Here is a 20,785-nt window from a genome sequence, read left to right as displayed (position 1 = left end):
TGAGCACTGGCATTCTTTGGGGATTCTGCAAAGGAAAACTACTTAATTTGAAATGTAGCCAACGGTCACAGAATACTCTTTGTCCAGACATTTTGTTATCCCCAGAATACCTGATCAATATATTGGTTATTCTTAGCCGCACACACACAGAAGCATGTTCCCGTGTCAGAGTAGTGACATGAAGCACTGTCAAGGAGACATCATGGTTCTGACGCCCTGTGCCCACACCTTTCCCTAGATCACATTTCAGTTGCCTCCTTTCTAACCCTTATCAGCAAGATATAAGTCAGCACTTACCAAAAATCATATTTAAATGCAAACTAGACATTTCTTAATTCTCTTCAAGATTAGGAGCATGTTATCTCAGTTTTGAAGAGATTTCTTTGATAATTTGGAAATAACTTTAACCTACAACCCTGAGTTAGAAAAGATACAGAAACATTAATTGTAAAGTTCATGCTGGACATGAGCAGAAAACAATTAGGAACGGCTGGGCGTGGCAAGTTCCTCTACAGCAAGGAGATGGTTTTATTCTTCATTGACAATCTTGGTTAAATGGGAAGGAAGCCATGACCTCCTGCCCATGTCTTATATTTGTGAAATGTCTCTGGGTCTACCAGGAAGGAGTATGTCTAACAAGACAAGGAACATAATTTTAAAATGTAATCAACACAGAGAAAATGGCATCCTTATAATGGTGCTATTATCTAAACAAACCAAATAAACATCACCAGAGGTTTCATCCAAAGCTGAATCACTGTAAGTAGCAATTACAGTTGTAGTATGCTTCATGCATGTAGCACGTAGTTATTAAAAAATGTTTTCAATGTCTTTTATCCATGAAAAACCTCAAAGTAAGAGGTACAGATAATAATACAGTCCATCATAGAAATGAGGAGGCTTCAGGATGAGTGTTGGCCTGAAACTCGCTCTTTATTGGAGAACTGTTCCTCATTTGAGTTGGGAAAACTGAGTTGGAGGTGAGATTGGGCAAATTCTTAATTACTCTTGTCCCTCACCTGGAAATCAGTCTTAATCCTTATCTTCCATGATTATCAAGACAAAACAGATACAAAAATGTGAAAGTCATAAATGTTAAGAAATATAAGAGGGTTGTTCTCTTCCTCAGCTCAACAGGAGCTTGAAATCTTTTGTACATGCCCCCAGAACACTGAAAGCCACTCATTGAAAGCTGACCATGCCACCTCTCACACCAACATAAAACATCTCTCCTTCAATATGGAGTATTGCATTCATATTGGAGAACAATAATTTTGAAGGAAATGGGGACACTGCAAACTGGGTTATAAGACTGAATAGTTGTTTTTTTAATAAATAATTACTTTCAATTGATATTGGCATATCAACATTCCTTTGCAATTTCTGAGCCATTTTTTTTTTTAAACAAGAATAACCTTTCTTGAGATTTTCCTGCTGGAGGAAATAAAAGAAGTCATAACCCATGCTAAATAAAAGGAAACTGTAGCATAGTTATTGTCAACAGAGTCTGAGCAGGAAATGCTAATATCTCATTTCTCAAAATTCATTCCCTACCCCAGAGACCTTTTATGTGCAATGTCGAATGCAGATTATTTGAGTTGAAAAATGTTATTGCTACTCATATACATAATTATATTCTGGAAAACTGCTATAACATTTCTCAATGAATTCTCACAACTCCCAACATCACAGGTCAACTGCTCACTTTAGGCTGAAGAACGGATTGATCCAGGAAATTTCCCAAATCTTATTCCCCCATGCAGAAAAGAGCAGGGACTGGGATGTGTACTGATAGCCGAAGCAGAGGGAAGAGGGGTAATTTGTCTTCTCTCTATTTTAAGAGAGTAAGACCTTTCTTAGGTTTCATATAAGGGACTCATAGACAAAGCTATGACTTGACGCTATGTTTATCTGTGAGGAATGACTGCTCATTGATAAAATTCTGTTTAAATTCTGTAGAATAAAGAAGCACACCTAACAGAGCCAGAGCAAGTAAGAAAGATCTGGAAAGTTTACCATGGCCTGGAGAAAAGAGGCGTCTGGTGGACTGTCCCAAAGATCCCCAAGTTTGAGTTGTCTCTGTAAATCAAGAGTAGCCATCAAAACACTCCCAAGACAAAGAACATTTCCTCCCCACATCTGCTTCTTCTAGTGTAAATCAGGATGTATCAGATCACAAGTTATTTTCAAGTAAAATAAAACAAAATGCTTTATGTATCTCCCACAAGGGAATTGCTTCACAGAGATCAAGCACCAGAGACTTTCTCTACTCTTCAGGTAGACCCTCTTTCTCCTCAGGAGGGAAGGCAAAATAGTTACCTTGAGGCAGGGTCAGTGAGGTTTGAATTTTACCATGAAATTCTCTGATTTTTTTTTTGAGGGGTTAGAGAAAAGTTTGCGGGGGGTGGTTCAAGGGAAAAGCTCAGAGTCATTACTCTTAATTAACTTCTCCAAAATTCATCTACAGGATTTATCACAGATGAGCGGCCAGTTAATTTTGTCATACATTCAGGGAATTTCTGTCAATGACAGTGTCAATGAGACTGCATCTAGGCTGTGTCACCTTGGACAAGTCATGAGATGTTAGTAATTTTGATTTTCCTCAATTCTTTATTACCACCCTTTGGGTTTTTTGTAAAAATGAAAAGAGGAGATGAATGTATTGTTCCATAGCAAATTATAGCTTTTTAAAAAATGAAGTCTTATTTTAACCCATATTTAACCCACAAATATCACTTTTCAAGTGGATAGCACAAGAATGGAATGGTGGACATGTATTCTGAAACCCAACTGAGACACCTGATTGAGGAGGGATTCTTGCAGGACAATGGGAGGCAAGATTCGTTTATTAGAACTACCAAAGTAAAGCAAGTTCCCTTTATCCATACCACATGATGTCAGGGCACATTGCTTCTCAATTTTGAAATTATTCCTCAAAGTGCATCAGAGGCAGTTATCTGTGCACCTACTTCTCCAAAGGGATCAGAAACAATGGGATACATTTTCTGCTTCCTTCAATACCTTGGCCATTTGTTTTAGGATACACATAGGAATGGTCCCAGTGATCTAGCCAGATCACTTGACGTCAGATCATTTGACGCTATGAGTGGTGAAATCATAGGAATAGAAAACTTGCATTGTGTTTTCATGTGTTTCACTGTGCGGTTGGCAGATATCAGGCTAGGTGTTGCTATTTACCAGTCTAACTAATCCTCTCTGTCATGATTCTTTTCAGATTTTCTATGACTGTCTTAGGTGAGTGTCAAATGAAATAGAATAGTGAAGGGCATATCACTTAGGTAAAATGTTTCCTTTAGATGAAGGAGTTTGCACATAGTAACTGACAGGGCAACTCCAAACCTTTGGAATTGTTTACTATCTTATGATCTGACCATCCTAATGTTCTGCTCTCCTCCTGATGACCCTAGGCTGTGATAAAAATGTGCAGGACTTGCAATGTTCCATTCTTATGCTATGGCACCATGCATCACCCTCTTCTGAGAGGTCCTTCTTGCTTCCTGTCAATTCAGTAAGACCCTACTCACGCTTTACTGCTTTATTAAACCAAGCTTCAGCTGGCTTAGTCCCACCCTCTCCTCCGTGATTTCGTAGTTCCCTCTAGCATCCATATATTATGTTTCATTTATTTTTCTCCTTATCTTCTAGGATAGACTATAAGGCATAGAATTACTATGCCTCATCTTGAATTCTAGATGTCTAGCAAGAGTACCTGGATGCACCTAATTTTGCAGCGATAAATGTTGGAGAACAAGTGAATAACCAAATATTTCTAATGCAGAAATATCTATCCCTTACAAACCTTGTGCTTTCCATACTCTAATGGACTGACTGAATATAGCAAGAAAAAGGAAAATAAGCTTTAAAATGAAGAGTAACAACATGAGTGAAAATGGTACTGACATGAAAGATAATCTTTTTAGGTTTAAGTATAGATGATAGCCTCCTTATTTATATTCACATAAGCTACCTCTGGATTGGAAGCTATTTTTCCAGGTAGAGATGGAGTTGGAGGGGGCTTCCCAGACTGCTCCCCTTTGCAAGCAAGCTGTACCCCAATTGTCTTTGGATCCTTGTGCTTTCATAGACAAAAAAAAAAAGGTTAACTTTGAGTTATGTTTGTTTCTTTTGCTCCATTGTTAAAGAGGCTCAATCTTCCAAGGAAGAACTGCCATTCCTGTCCAAATCCTCTTTCCTGTGGACTTATATTAAGATGAATGAAACATTTTCCTTAAAAAAGATGGCAGCAAATTAACTTTCAGTCTCTTCAAATGCAGTTTCTCTGAAAACAAAGTCCTATATGTCTTCTGTTGGATTACTGGTACCTGTTAATGTCACAAGCCAGTATATAAGTTGGGAGCTCATGTAAGAAACACAGAAAACAAATAAACAGAAAAACAAATTTCCTGTCATTCGTTGAAATGTTTCAATTTTAATTTTCAGGCTTCATTGAGTGTGGAATTCTCTCCTAGTGAGTCAAGATAAGCAGCTTTACTTCCTGGCAAGCTTTCCCTTTTGGTTTTGCTACAGAGTAGCCCTTAAAGAGAATACAGTATTTACAAACAAGGTTTCTGGCATATTCTCCCATACTTCCCTATCCTCTCACAGTTCCACACGCCTCTTAAAATAGCTTTACAAGTGCCTTCCCAACATTCCCCAGAAGCACATCACGTTCCCAGGGTAAGTGACAGGGGCTGGGAGAGCCATCTATCACCTCACTGTGAATGTCTATGAACCATGAAATACTCAGTGTCTCAGACACCACCAGATCTTCAACTCATCACCAACTGCTTCTCCTTTCCCATTCCCCAGATCAAAAGCAAAGCAAAAAGATGACCCAAAATACAAACATTTCATTTTGAAAAGATTAATGGCAAAACTAATTATATGTATGGTTACAGGACTCATGGAAGAAATCATCTGCTATTCGAAAGAAAACATACATTGAAAGAATTAAGAGAGGTGACATCAAAATACTGCATTCCAGTTTGTCTCCTTTGCTCACTGCAAAGACAGTGCATGGACAATTTTTACAAATGGGCCAGTAGAAGTGATAACAGCTTCCTAACAATTTTTGAAATGAGAAAGTAGAAGAAAGAACTTGAATTTGATGTAGTTTTATAAGAGTTAGTCTATTATCCTTCCTTAGGATTTCTGAAACAGTAATACATCTACAGGGAACAAGTATATTGTGTGGTTTTCAATTATTCTTGATTTCATGAAACTAAAGTGAACTAAAAGTTCTTATGGTTTGTTTTTTTTTAGCACCAATATTATTTTTTAAATTATTGGTCCAAATACTATAATGATTAATAAAAACTCTAATTATTTACATGTAAATCAATAACAAAAAAATGACTACATGATATCTCCAAAACCATAGAGTTTTGCTTGCTGAACCAGGGATGGTTTAGTGGCTCACACATGTTCCAAGGGATCAGCACCATTTCAAAGCTGTCACTGAAGTTTTGAAAATCTCTTAGTTTTGAATCCCAGCTTTTCTAAAAAAAATATTAGTTCTAAATCATGGAATACCTTGATGAAATATCAGTGGGAAAAAAAAAACATAAGAGTTGGAAAAAGAATAAAAAATCCCAGAAAAAATGAGAAAAAATAAGGAGGATTTATAGAATCAGGTCTTGGTCAGGAGGAATTAAATTCTAAGATTAGCTTAGTCATGGTGGATGATGAAATTAAGGTTAGGAATCAGGATGTTCAGGCTCAGCTCCTGACTCTATCACCTTGAATCATGGTAACCTTCCTGACAACTCACCACTGTTTCTTGGTCAACATCTCCTTAGGTGTAGAGCAGAGGTCTCAAACAATACAATGATGAACACTCCACTAAACCATTGAGACTGTGAGGGCAGAGGGAAAAGATGAACTAACAGTGATCAAATTCTCTTTGAAGTAGCCTGGGAAAGGGGTTGTTGAAACCTTCTCTCTCTAAGCTCCTAAAAAGTGGTGGCCAATGGAAGTCACCCTGCAAGGGAGCACAGGTCCACCATAGCTATGAGATAGCAGTAGTGCTATTATCAAGTAGTGTTAAATCTGTGTTTGCAGGAGTTAGTGGGCCTTCTCTTCCCTAGTGATAGGAAGATAGCAAGCATCCCCAGCAGAAAGGACAAGGTGGGACACAAACACACTGTTAGGAAGAAAATGTTCAGAAAATACTGAGTGAATGAGTAAATAAAAGTACAAATAAATCCATACTCCAGGTTTTATTCTTAAGGCTACACATGGAAAGTTATTCAGAATGGTACGTAGTTTCATAATGTAAATTTCTTTTCATCTTTTGTCACATATCTCTTAGATAGGGTCAAGTAAGAAGAGAAAATGTAGTAAATTTATCCCTAATATGTGGAAAGATCTATTTAAATCATATGTGATTAGTTTCTGGCTAGATTTCTTTCAATATATGTTATATATAAAAATTAGAGTTTGCTGTCTTTGGAAGTTCATGTGCTTGAGATTAATCGGATTCAGTTTAACCAGAATAACGCTACATAAGCAGCCTGAGGAAACTCTGCTGAAGTTTAGATGCAGTGATGCTTTCAAAAGTGAGAAAATGTGTCAGAAGGAAAGATTAATTCTGAAAGGTAAATTTTACCTAGAAAGAGTTTCTTTGAATTATTTCAGAAAACATCAACTTAGGAAATGAACAGAAGTAGTTTGGAATAGTAGGAAACTTGAAACTGTTAGCAGAACACCATTTAAAATCATCATTAAATAATGTTTATTGTGCCAAGAATAAGATTCAAAACTGAAAAGAAGAAAGAAAAAGAAAATGGGAAGGAGAAATAAAAGGAGAGAAAGAAAAATAAATGACATTGAAATCCAGCTCTCATGATATAGGCTTCTCCTAATGAAATCAGAGTATATCAGGAGAACTTTGCTGTGTGAAGGAGCTGAAATATCAAGTATGTGTGTAAGATAAAGAACAGGCCCAAGTGAAGATGTTAAAGTCAAGTTAAATAGGGGGTATCATTAGCTATCCTGTGCATACCCCGTGTCTAAACAGCTGGGATGACTAGATCAACACACTAAATAACATCAATTTCCTAAAGGTAGAGGGAAGAGAAAAGGGCACACCCCAGGGGACACTAAGTGACCTAGTAGGATTTCGCTTACTTCTCAAATAGAAAGCAGAGTTCCCTATCTGCTGTTGGTAAAGTGTTCTCATTTAGGGGTCAGTGTGCTGTTTCATGCAATGGTCTTGGCCTCTAGGTCGCCAGCATTTTTAACCTGGCCTCATCATGACCATGACTGCTGAGTCTTGGGAGATCAACTGAGGAGGAGAAATGGAAAAGAAACAGCTCCCTGACATCCTCTCCTCCCCTCCTCTTGAATTTAGATTCAAGGGAGCAGAACAGTTTGCCCAAATTGGGTAAACAGACCATTTAAATCCTTCAACACAAAGGTAAAGAATTTTATTGCCTGAATTACTCTAAAAACTTATAAAAACAACAATAACAACAACATCCTCATGAGTAAATAAAGCTAGTTTAATGAACACTATGTAATTCCAAATGAGAGTGCTCCCTCTAAGTACTGAATTAGGCAGAGGGTATATTAAAGGAAGAGGAAGAAGAGATAGAATTAAAATATTCAGGACACCAGTTATGTGATTATTTTTGGAACGTTACAGAATTTAAGAACATGGAAATTAAAGATTAGAGGAAAATCTAGTACAAGAATGAAATAATATGCATGCTGAAATGAAATACATTTTTCTAATATACAGCTAAAATATACCCTCAAGGAACAAGGGAAACCCGTTACTGATAAAAAAAAATAATATTATTCATTTCTAAAAAGAGATGAACCTTGAAGCCGTGAAAAGACACAGAACAGACTTAAATGTTTATTACTAAGTGCAAGAAGCCAGTCTGATATCTAAGACTTTCTAGAGAAGACTAACCTGTGGAGAAGGTTAAAGGATTTAATAAGGGATGTCAGGGGTTAGGGAAGCGGAAAGACACTTATCCACATCATCATGTGGATAAACAAATGCCATTATACATTGTTCAAATGCATACAATGTACAACACCAAGAGTGAACCCTAGGTGGACTCAGTGGCATACGCCTGTCATGCCAGGTACTCATGAGGCTGAAGCAGGAGGACCACTTAAAGGCAGAAGACCAGCCTGGGGTGAAGTTCCATCTCCAACCAAAAAGAGAGAAAAAGAATCAGGAAGAATGAGCCCTCAAGTAAACAATGGGCTCTGAGGGGTGATGACATGTCAAGGTGGGTTCAGGGACTGTGAACAAATATACTAGGGCACAGTGATCATAGGGGACACTTTTGCATGCATGGGAACAGGCAGTCTATGAAAGTCTGTGTCTTTCACTGTATTTTTCTGTAAATTTAAAACTGCTCCAAAAAAAAAATTAAGTCTATTTTTGTAAAAAGAAAGTGCAAAAAGATGTCTTTCCATAATTACATAGAAGGGGAAATTTTTGAACATTAGATAACTGACCTCTAGGTATCAAGTCTCATTTCAATTGTATTAGAAATGTGAAGTAAGAACATATGAGTTTGGGAGAAATAATAATTTTAGAATGTGGTCAAATGCTTGCTACGAGGGAAACGAAAAAGTCGCACTAATTTAATTAAAAGAAGCAAACAGGAATGACCTTTAGAAAATCTGACCAATATATAGTGCAGAGATTTCAAGGCTCTGGATTCCCCAGACTTAGGGAAATCAGCTCATATATTTGGCAGTGCCATCCGTTATTTCTGAAAATGCATGTCAGATACCAAGAGGTGCCAAAAGATGGGAGTGAGAGCAACATCTATTAAAGGAGAAGAGGGCAGGGCTGCCGATGATAGACAGCATCTAGATTTGGTGTCTCCTAAATTGATGAGACCAACACAGACAGGAAAATTTAAGAAAACCTTACGTGCACACTGAAAAAGCTAAAAAGAGGCAGGGCCAATTAAGTAGCTGAGGACTGGGATACGGAAAAACACCCAGAAGAAATGGGCCGTGGGAACTTGCACTGTAGTAAAGAACCGAAAAGAAGCTAGAGAACATCAAAGTGGGAGACACTGACTACCACTCTGTCTTCTATGAAAATGACTCTTGGGATTCAATCAGAACACTTCAATGATAGAAAGATGTCATTTTATTTTGTTTGAATGTGGAAACTCACTGGAAAATAAACATGACCTCCTTTCTGTACCACTGGTAGAAAATTAAAACAAAAAAAAATCAAATAATTTGAATTTTCAGTAAATTCTTAAGGAGGTAGAAGCTGAAGAATCTTTTTAAAAATGGGGAAATTTTAAAAAGGAATGTTAAAGATGTGAATTTCCTGCAGAATGTGTTATGTAACTAACAAACTGCGAGGGAGAGAGAAGCAATTATCACTTTAATTAATTAGGGCCCGGTTGTAGCTCCCTTGTGAAAGATAATCCTTGATTAAAAGTGTCAGTATGTAAAAATATTGACTGATATTGAAGTGTAAGAGTGTGAAATTTCAATTAATTGTAAAAAATTAGCTGGTATTATCATTTACCAATAGACACTAATGATTCTCAGGAGACCTGGGGTATACAAACAAATGGAGTTGACAATGGACATGTAAACAGGGGCAGAATTTGTCTGCTGATGGTTTAACCCTTAGAACAATTAGGTCCTTTAGTCTTCTGTTTGTGTGTCTGCAATGCAGAGGTTAGCATTAAGTAAGAGAGATTAATTTAGACAACAACAGAACTAATAAAGCTATATGAAATAGAAAGAGATTAAACAATAACATTTTACCCACACTTGGTGGTTTTCTATTCAACAGAAACATCCTATATATATGAGACTACTCGGCTCATCTCCATGCCCAGAAAGAGCTCCCAGGAGACCCTGAAGCCTGTCAAACTTTCAAATGTGAAGTCTGTAAAGTGGACTCTGTCAGGAGGTTTGTGGCCAAGACGGTGGTTTTAAACCTCACCTGAGACACATCCCTCCCAAACAAACTCTGCTTTTCCCAATTCCTTTCTCTGAACACTGAGGGAGAGTGACACTTACCTTCATTTCATTTAATTCCCTGTTTTTCCTTGACTTTATCAAAATTAAATATCAAACAATATAATGACATTAAACAGCTTCTCTTAAAGAAGCTGTTTGTGATAAGTAAAGTAAACCGATACCATTTAAAAACTGATTTTTAACATTAGATGTGGGTCTGATGCCCAAGTTACAAACTCACTCTAAAACTGAGACCCTGATATTTACTGTGAAAGAGCCCCAAAGTCCAGATTCCAGAAGCAAAATAAACAAACATCACTAAGACTGGGTGGGAGGGACAGGGGCAATATGTGTAAAGAATTGGCAATGACCCTAAATTTTGTCAACATGAGAAACAGTTTAGATGCCATTTCGTCTTTCTTTGGTCCTTGTTATTGTCACAGAAAATTATCTTGTTCAAAATTCTGAAATTTCCCTTTATATGGAAATATCTAGTCACACAAAATATCCATCCATGCTCCCTTTAAACTAAAGGCAAACTTGGGCCTCTTTGTTTACCTTTGAGTGACACCTATTCGCCAGAGACAAGAGAACTTCAACCTGCATCAGCCAGAACTCTCCTTTCCTTCAGCATCTCCGTACTCAGTACTAAGGACAAAAGAAAGAAAGAAAGAAAGAAAGAAAGAAAGAGGAAAAGTTCTAATATTTCGACTTACATGTGAAGACACAACTGCACACTCCACTGATAAAGTCTGGTAGAAAAGTAATTTTGAGGATAAAGCAAGAAAGCAGCAGACCTACCTGGGAAACATGCTTTGGCCCCAGGGTTGCTCTTTATCTTCTCCCTAAAATAAAACCAGAAGTCCTCAAAAGAATACAATTAAGTGCAATTTCTCTCTTTCCCTGTTTTCATGCTGGTTTTGGTAGAAACTTTTCCCACAGTCAACAGTGCTGAGGAAGGTACAAGTTCAACAACATGAAATTGTGTATGAAATTTATTTAATTTCTCCTATCGATCAAATTGTTCTGTGCTTAGCTTTTGTGAAAAGTGAGGGAAATTATCCTTCAGGTAATTCTTTAGCTCCACGTCTTGACCCTTGTAAAGAGTTCCTTAGTAGTTAATTAAATAATGAAGAAACAAGAAGCTTGCCTTCCTACAGAATTTCATCCTGTTTATTGGCATGCATGGATGGTGAGGTAGGAAAAAGCTTCTTTTCTTTTATTAAAACAGAAGAATCATCCTGATGATTAAGAGTAAACAATAACATCAGGAAAAGTTATTACAATGTTCTGATTCATAGAGGAGATTTGATATTATATCAATGTGTTATTCAGGTTAATCATGGTGCTCCAACATTTTGCAATACTAACAGCCAAATGCATCCCTTTTCACCTTTAATACAGTTGTCTCAGATACACTGTCCCTCCCCTATCTGAGGCTGAGAGAGAGAAGGAGGAAGAGGGCCAGATGCTCCATTCAACTAGGTCTCCCAGAAAATCTAGACAGAACGTTGTATAGAAGAGAACACAGAGGAGCTTCAAAGTCATGAAGATATTTATGATCTGAGAAGATGCACAAAGAAGAGGACTGTGAAAGAGAAAAGATGAATCAAGTCTTAGAAAAGAAAAGGGCATACTTATTTCTTAAGCGGTTAGGACTAAGAACATAAGGTATGCAGGTGGCATTGTGCTCCAGTCAAACAAATAGGTATGTAGGTTCCATAGAAAATGGAAGAGAAGCATCTTTATTTATGGCTGCCCTCCTGAACTGTGATTCATCACTGACACTAGAATCTGCCTAGGGAATCAAAGAGTCTCCGGCCACAACTCAGTACTCTCTCTCTCTGGGCCTTGGTGCACCTGGGGATGGAGAACCCACATGGAGCTGAGCTTTCTGTTTTCCTCCTCAATGCCCCTTAGCTTCCAATTTTTCATTCTACAATTATGTAAAATATGATTATCCACTTCACGATCATGTCAGGTGCTTGTTAAAAATCTAGATTCCTGGGAGTCATCTTCAACTTGCTGACTTATAATCTCTGCAAGAGCAATAAAGTATTTTAGCTACTTAACCTGTGAATTAATCTGTTTTTTAAAGACTTCTTAGAAGATAGTGAGGACTTCACTAATTCAAAATCTTGTCATTTAAACTACTATGAATATTGACTGTTAAGGAGAATCTTCATTCCTGTAAGATGTCACCATTCAAGGATATGTAGCAAGAGAGGTCTTGCTTTTATGAGCCAAATAAATACAGATAGCTTCAAAACATTGCCCTGTTGCCATGCTTTTATTATTTATTTTTATTTATCTGAAAGATTTAGGTCTTCAGTTTTGTTGTTGCTATTCCATTTTCCATGAGCTGGAAATCTGACCTTAAACTAGTATTTAACCCATGAAGAAGCTTATACCTTCTCTGATACAAAAAAAAGGGAAATATGAATACTAATGGAATTATAAACTGTGACAAAAATTGGGGAAAAGACAGTGAAATGTTAAAAAAAGTCAATTCTCCCTACTGCTGATACATTTAAATAAATAGTGCTATCATTTGTAAAACATGTGGCCTCTGCTTTCACTTGAGACCTCCTCTATATCCCTCACAACTTCTAGTTATTATCTGTTATCAGCACCAGATAAAATCATCTAAGTTGCCTAGAATTGGTATTTTGTGAATAATTTAGTTTAATCCAGGAATATGATTCACCCAAATCCCCAGAGCTCATTAAAATAAAAAAAGAAACTCACATTTTCACTTTCCAAAAGACTTCTTTGTATATTAAATGCCAGAAAGCTACATTATCATTATACCGATTATATATATATATATATATATATATATATATATATATATATTAGCAAGAATGCAGTTTATCATTGCTTTTTGATACAGTGAGCACACAAAGTTACATGAAAAAGAAGAAGGAGAAGAGGTGGAGAATAAAAAGAAATATTTTGACATATGTACCAATCATTATACTCGTATAGCTATTTATGAGTATTCCCTCCTGTGCAGTTGAAGAATGAAGAAATGGTGGGTGAGATCCATCAGGCAAATAGCTTTACTCAATTATGGCAGATCTTGAGAGAGTTATATCAGGGTTTATCCAAAACAGTCAAGAAACCCTGAAGTTTTTCCCAAGAAAATTACATCTTCAGATTTGCATTTTAGAAAGGTCACTCTAGCATTGAGAGACTAGATTGTACTAGAGAAAGACAGAAGGGCAGGAGACCAGTTAGAAACATATGGCTCTGGTAATAGTCCATGCGAGAGGTGCTAAAGGTCTGAAAAGACGTGCCGATGGAGTGGAGGGGATAGATCCTATAGAGATCTCAGGGATAGACTTACTGGATTGGAGGAATATAGACTTTGGTGTGAGGAAGAATGAAAAGCTGTTGGTAGTACATCTGCCTCATTTCCAGTTCATTATATCTTTAGTAATTAAAAATAATGTGAAATTGAAATTAGAGTTCATATTGTTCATATAATCATAGAAAAAATAAAGCTTCCAAATATTTCCCGCAAGAAAAATGGTTTCCATTCTAAAGAGAGAAGACTTCCATTTTGAAGTCTTAAAGACTGAAACATATAGAATATTCTATTGGGTTCTCTAAAAGATATCTCAGTGGAATCTCTTATTTCTCCCATAGACACATTTTCACAATGTTAGGTATAAAAGGATACAAATATCCCTCCCTTTGCAATAATTGTCTAGAATGCTGCACAGTACATAACACTAAACAATGCAAAAACAAATACTTCATTGTAATCTCCTTGCTTCAATTATATTAATTAAAAATCTTTCTTACTTATGTCCATTTCAAATTGTAATTGAAATTGGAATCCGCACCCCCCCACCCGGCAACCCCCGACACACACAAAGCTTTAAAAATAATGTCCTTATCCTGTCCAAATCAGTGTGCTTCCTGTTACTGAACACCAGAGGGCATCAGTCAGCGAAAGCTTTACTGTAGGGGGAAGGGGTGGGGTGAGAAAGAATTCCATTACTAATGAAAGAAACTGGTTTTTTAGTGTATACCCTTATCTACCATGAAACATTACCATGGTAACAGCACCAGTTAAGATGATTGTATATTTAGGTCATAGTATAAAAGGAGCTTGAACATGTGAATAACGAAAGAAGAAAATGAAATAAAGTAAGACAAAAATATATAAGGAGTAGAAGGAGGCAAACGAACTGGAACCCACCTCATCTTTTGTTAGTAGCAATTCACAAAGTCATGTTATGCCTTTCAAAGTAAAGGTGGACAAGAATGTATAATTAAAAGTAAATGAAGCCACTGAAGTTCAGAACTTTAAATGCCCCCAAAAGAAAGAGATGCTCATTCAGCATGGCCAAATGAAGAGGCAGTAGACTGGAAGCTGGCATGTGGGTGTTCTTGCCAAGCTCTTGGTTAGCTGTGTCACCTTGGGAAACTCTATTTGTCCACTTCAACACTTGTCATGAGTTCGACTGGATGATACCAAAATCCCTCTTTTTTTTTTTTTGCTTCAGACAAAACAAAATCCATTTAGTAATATCTCAGTATAGCTGAGAAGTGGAAATGGCATCTGCCAAAATGTCAGGTAATTTGGGTGCCTTTGTTTTCCCCTGCCGGAGGCAATCACTGACTAAATAGAATAAGCATGTTGTGCCAACTAAGAATCTTGTTGGCACTGAATCTTCTTTGCTTAGGGTTTAGGGGATCCAACAAGAACATGCAAAGTTGAATTAAACAGATGGGTAGAACGTCATTGAACTCTGAATACAACAGTTTGCATTCCCTAAACATAGGGAGAAACAAATGATACAGCTATGTATAGACAACCAATCAGCACAGTACAGGAGTGAAGACTGGAGTCTGACAGGCTTGCGTTTGCATGCAGGGGCTGCATCATACAGGCTGTATGATCTAGGACCCTTTGAATGCTGGTTTCCTCTCCTACAAAACCAGAAAAATAGCAGCTGCTTCATATTTTGTTGCAATGATGAAATGAGAAAAATCAAATAATCTATTTACTCAGTGAACAAAGATAAAATAAGTCCCTAGGATGTGCCTGGCACTATCTTAAGTTGTGAAGATAAAGAAATATAGAGCACTAACAAAACACATAATATAATACGTGTAAGCTGATTGGGATGGTACCAGAGACTTATGACATACTCTGAAGATACCTGCCCAATGAAAGATGACCTGTTTCCCATCCCCCCATAAAACAAACACCACCAAAACCACAACACAACCCAGTTAAGCTTGGGAATGCAGAGAAGCTTGGGGATGTAGTCCTCACACTTGAATTGATGATCCTTAATGAAAGGAGTCCTAACATTTTCTCAGTGAGCCAAAGGGAAACAGAATGGGAACAGATGATAGGAAACAAAAGCCAGTTGTTAATAGCCACAAGGAAGATATTGACAGTGTTCAACACAAGGAGGCGTGTGACAGAGACCCCACATCATAAAATAATGGATCAACTCCAGTATCAGTTTCAATGAAGAAGATCAGCCCTTCAAGCAAACCGTGTAATAAAATGTTTATCTATCTCTATGTTGCTGAGTAAAAGGAAGAAATTTTAAGATTAAGTATGGGGGAGCTGGGGTTGTGGCTCAGAGGAAGAGCGCTTGTCTAACATGTGTGAGGCATTGGGCTAGATCCTCAGCACCACATAAAGTAAAATAAAGACATTGTTTCCACCTATAACTAAAAAATAAATATTAAAACAATGGGTCTTCACACAATAACCTAAAGAAGGCCAACATAGGGACAGAAGATGATCCCTGCACTGTGAAAAAACAGCACACACCCCCACAGATTCTTGCTCTCCTTCCCCCATTTCCCGTTTGTTCCCTCCTCTTTTCTCTTTCATTCTATTCTGTATTCTCTTCTTCCTCCTCCTTTGTACTTGTTTTAACTTTATTCATTGCCAAGGGTCAGAGGGTGACTTCTAATTAGCCAGCTTATTCTCCACTGATGGTTGTGCCATTTATACCTTCCATGTCTTCCCTCTCCGCCAGCAGGCTGGTGACTGTGCTATTTTCTTCCTACCTTTGAAACTGCCCATCCATTCCTCTTGTGCCCTTGGTCCTGGGGGCTGGCTGCTGAGGATTGGAATTGGGAAACTGCCTAGTGGACATATATACAGCTGTCTGACTTTGGGGATTGTCTGGAAGATGCCAACATCACATTTAGAGCAATGTAGTCTGTTGGTTGTTGGTGGGGGGGTTTGGGTGTTTTTTTGTTTTTTTTTCTTTTTTTCCTGGGGATTGAACAGGGCCTTGTGCATGCAATGCAATCACTTTACCAACTGAGCTATATCCCCAGCCTGTTGTTGTTTTTAATGTAATGATAGCCATCTCTGTCTTCCCAAATTGAGAGAATCTGGGAAATCATTCCAAAAGGAATTTTACCTGGGTTTGAACTGCTGGTTTCTTCCACATCTGTCTCTGAAGTCAGTTAAGAGCTGCAAACATGTTCTTTGAGTTTGCTTGTACTTGAACTATGATAGGGATATTCAAATCCACTTACTTTCTCATTCCATTTCCCCTCCAGGCACCCTCAGGCACACGTATATAAACAAACATTGCCTTTTGCTTTTATCAGAAGACAAAGCATCTGTCAGGCATTCTACTCTGAATTTTGAGTCCTAGGACTTTCAACCAAGCCCAGCTCACCTCATTCACAGAGCTTTCAAACAAACCAACCTGGCTGGAGTCCCTATATCTTTTAAGGATAAGTCTTATTTTTAAGCGTAGTTGGAACTGTTATTTAGTACAGTAAAGCAAACAGAGTAAATGGGAAGCTGCTTATCTTTCATATTTCCACAACTGAAGCACCTCTATTAATAATCTTAATAATAATAGAAAACTATTATGGCATTAGCGTTACTTCTTGAGACCTTAACTGCCCAGCCTGCAAAGCTGCGATATTGCTGGCACAGAATTTTACCATCCATTTGACCAGAGTCTCAAAAGTCCACTCTCTGAATTGCAGCCTAATGGAGTTCCCAGCATGAAACTGTTTCTTGGCCAAATCAAGCGGTTTTACTTCTACAATCATCAGTGCCTTGGTTATCATCCCCCAACAATGATGATACACATATGCCTAATGCCTAATTGTTACTGGTTTGTACTGGTTCCTAGTATCATCATCCCTATTATTTACTTAAAAATGAAAATTCTTATTTTATACACACACGCACACCTTCTACCATATCCTTATCATGACTGTTTATACACATATCCCCATTAAAAGCAAAGTACAATGTGAAGGGCTTCGCCTTACAATCCGGAATTAGTTAACCTGGAGTTTATGACCTGCTTTATTTTTAGAGCTTCTTCAATCCAGGGACACAGGATTGCAAAGAGTGAAGAGAGGTTCTGGCGCACCCCAGCACTAGGTCATTGGACTTCCCTGGGCAGGCTAGAGTAAGGATGCTGCCCCGTCCGGTGGCCTTCTGTGGGGACAACCAGTGGCCTGTGCAGTAGGGACAGAGGCCTGAGGTACAGCAGCCTCTGGAGCACTCAAAGCTCTACATAGGGGAAGCGCAGAGTCGTTCCTCCCAGAGCCTCCCCCTCCACACTCCCCATCCAAATATAGTTTTACTGCAGGCCTTTCTAGTCGTTCCAGAGTTACTTCTGGAGTCAGCTGGCTCCCCTCTGCTGTGCGGGTCCCCTCCCCATGCCGGTGCCCTGGCCACAGATGCCCCGGGCTGTCCAGACTGTGCACAGAGCGCTGGTGTGTATGAGACAAAGCGTGGGGATGGGGACGTGTGCTTTTGTCTCTGGTTGAGTGTACTAGGGGACAGACACACCACAAGCCTGCCAAAGTACTCTTAGACACCCAATGCTAAGAAAAAAGCAAGAAAAACAAAACAAAACAAAAGGAAAAGAAAAGAAAGAAAAAAAAAACAGAAGGTAATGGAAAAAGAAAGTCAATGTGGGGGGATTCCATTTCAAGCTTGAGGACCGGGAGGCGCCACTCTCTGGCAGGGCTCGCCGCTCCTGGGCGGGCACTTGGAGCCCTGGATAGCTGCAGTCACAAACATGCCATGGCTGTGAACTGACATAAGGACACAAGAGGGCGGCTTGGGTGACATGTCAGCGGGCAGTTCTATTTGCCTTAAGCGTTTACCTCCATTTTTTTGCTCTCCTCCCTCCTCTCAAGCGATTCTCTCCGCGGATATTTCCATATATGCAAGAGTCTTGGAATCACAGACAGGGACTGGCGGGTCGGTCGACCCTCCCTTGGATGATTTGATGGCTCAGAGCAGCCTCGAGGACAGCTACTTGCAGGAAGTAGAGAAAGGTTTGCGGTGCTGAAGGAGCACGGAAGCTCGGGGTGTGTGCCCACTCTGAGTCAATAACTTGGGTGAATTTCACTACAGGAGCTCTCTGCTAGGCAAACCTCCACCTACTCCACGGGGGTCACACCAGGGGCGCGGGGCAGAGAGCACAGGTGGAATTTCTACGTGTTCTACGCGCCACTGCGCTTGGACCGTCCGCACCTCGCGGGTTCCGAAAGCTACAAGTTAGCGGGGATTGCCCAGGTCCAGCGAGGAACATTCAGGGCACGCAGCTTCCTGTCTACGACCTCATGGCCCTGTCGGCTGATCCAGTCCCCACCGCGAGTTGGGTGGCAAAGCCCAGGCACTATCTTGCACCTCACCAGTTCGGAGCTGGGACCCTGTCTTACAGTGGCGGCGGGCCGCCAACCTTGTGCGCCTGTCACAAATTGGATTGGGTGGCTGAACGCTTCCTTCTCTTTTGTCCTGGAAACCGTGCCCCATTCTTATTCACCTGCCCCTTTGCCTTGATACACCGGGACCGCAATGCCAACCCTCTCTCCTGCGCTGAAGGGGCTGCTCCGAAGGCGGAGTCAGGGACAACACCGAGAGAAGAGCAGCAGGGCCTCCACCCTAACGCACAGACGACGTGGTCAGACCCCGAGCAGAAAGGAGCTTGAGGGCGGAAGAAGCAAAGCTCTCCTAGTCTTTTCCATGAAGGCATCTGGGCTGAGGGGTTGACTGGGAGAAGGTTCAGTGACAGTGGAGAGAATGACATGCTCTAAGGAGTGATGCTGCGGGGCAGCGCGTCTCCCACGCTGCTTTCGCCACATTCCTCCGGTCTCCGTGACCCGCGTAATCGCGCCCGCACCCTGCGCTGTGCCTCATTTCCCCCTTCTTTCTAGACCGACCATCGCTGCCCTCATAACTCCAAGCCTCAGGGGCTAAAGTTTCCTTTGGAAAATATGCAAGTGTCAGGGACCCCCCTCCGTTTCTCCGAAAACCGCGACCTCTCAGTGTACAGGGTAGGGAGATTGGGAGGAAACCCCTGGCACCAGGGTCCCTGGTGTGGGCAAGCGGAGAATTGGGTAGCAGGGCGCTCTTACCTGCTGTTGGTTTAGCTCCTGTGGTCACCCCTGGCTGCGATTTGGCTAGCTGGAGCGAGGAACCCTTCGCGGGTTCTGGGTCGGCCACTCCGGCGCGAGCTGCGCACCGCTTAGAGTCCAAAGCCAGCCTCCGCCTTGCTTTCTCCCTTGATCTTGAAAGAGAAAAGGCAAAGATTAGTTGGCGCCGCGACACTGGAGGGGTGGGGCGGGGGAGGCGGGGAGACTACGGACCCAAAGGCTCTGGCAGGAGCTGCGGGGCTTGCGCGCGCGCGCAAGCACAGTCGCGCACCCCACACCGGTCCCAGTCACTTGGACACTGTGGGACAGGTTCGCGATTTAGACTGGAGTTAAATTGATGCTGCCCCCACCCTCCACACCAAACCACCAAAAAAGAAGCAAATGAGACTTTCAAACCTGGACTTCACGAAGATAAGTCTGGAGACCAAAATAGAACCGAGACCTGGATGTGCCGGCGGGCTGGGCGGGATTCATTTCTTCACTAAAGTGCCTGGGGAAGTAGTAATTAGTGTGGGGAGAGCAACACTTATTCCAATCCCTCTGGCGAGTTCCTAGTGGAATCTGAGACTCCAAGGCTCTGGCCAACCCCGCAAGCTGGTGTGTGTGTGTGTGTGTGTGTGTGTGTGCGCGCGCGCGCGCGCTCACTGTAGTAGGTCTCTGTGCCTGGCTGTCTTCGGCTTGGGTACAGCAGGAGCGTGTCTGTATTCATGTGTTTGTGTTCGATTAGCTGCAATGGACGGACAATTTCTGGAGAGAACATTTACAATTTGCTTTCAATATGACAGGATTAGTTGCCGTTGACGGAGCTCCTCCAATGAAATCTTCTCTGCTCTCTGATTTGGCGGTTCTTCCAAGCAAATATGACAGCCTTTTCTCCAGGCTCTTTTCTGCTTCTTTCCATGTCCATCCCCAGAGCCCCGCTCTCCATCTGCAATTTCTACATCAGAACCTTTGCAATCACCATCACCACTCCCAAGTCCCATTCCAGCAAGTGTCTGACTTTGCTACAAAGGTGACATGGCATTTTGGGACGAATGCAGTGTTGCTTGTTGATTACAGAAGATACTTAAGCCCAGTTTTTCCAGGTGGGGAAATGTTAGAATAAATGTACTGTACTTTGTAGTAAATATATAATCATGCTGACTTAGATTGTTATTTCTTTGGGACATTGGTAAATGCTTCCCCCCCCCCCTTTTTTTCATTTAATGAGAAGTAGCCTACAAAATGTGTAAGATGCTTTGGTGAATTTATGATGTCCATGAAAAAAAATAGTATGCAAACTTTTTTTGTATTAGGACTAGCCTTAGGTTTTTATTTATTTTAATGAGAAGTTCCTTCCAGAAATTTTACCCATTATCTTTAGTTACTAACCAAACTGATAAAGGTACAATGA

At 40.1% G+C, this 20,785-nt stretch overlaps 1 protein-coding gene across 6 annotated transcripts in view; it reads right to left on the bottom strand.

Moving 5' to 3' along the window:
* Positions 1–20,129, bottom strand: part of Chrm2 (cholinergic receptor muscarinic 2) — a 126,034-nt gene extending 105,905 nt beyond the window's left edge. For 2 of the 6 annotated variants that reach the window (XM_058575727.1, XM_058575728.1), the window contains exons 1-4: positions 19,789–20,129; positions 19,375–19,526; positions 10,786–10,829; positions 10,543–10,632 (exon numbers count right to left, since the gene is read on the bottom strand). The gene's annotated coding sequence lies outside the window, so the exon portion shown is untranslated. Of the gene's footprint in view, positions 1–10,542; positions 10,731–10,785; positions 10,830–19,374; positions 19,527–19,788 lie in introns of those variants that run through there. The other 4 variants (XM_046434034.2, XM_046434036.2, XM_046434035.2 and 1 more) reach the window with 3 other exon arrangements.
* Positions 20,130–20,785: the final 656 nt, after the last annotated feature.

This window comes from Marmota monax, unplaced genomic scaffold (genome assembly GCF_021218885.2).
Source record: "Marmota monax isolate L192 unplaced genomic scaffold, Marmota_monax_Labrador192_F-V1.1 WCK01_AAM20220418_F8-fsc00122, whole genome shotgun sequence".
Lineage (NCBI taxonomy): Eukaryota > Metazoa > Chordata > Mammalia > Rodentia > Sciuridae > Marmota > Marmota monax.
This window is presented reverse-complemented; position numbering and strand designations above follow the sequence as displayed.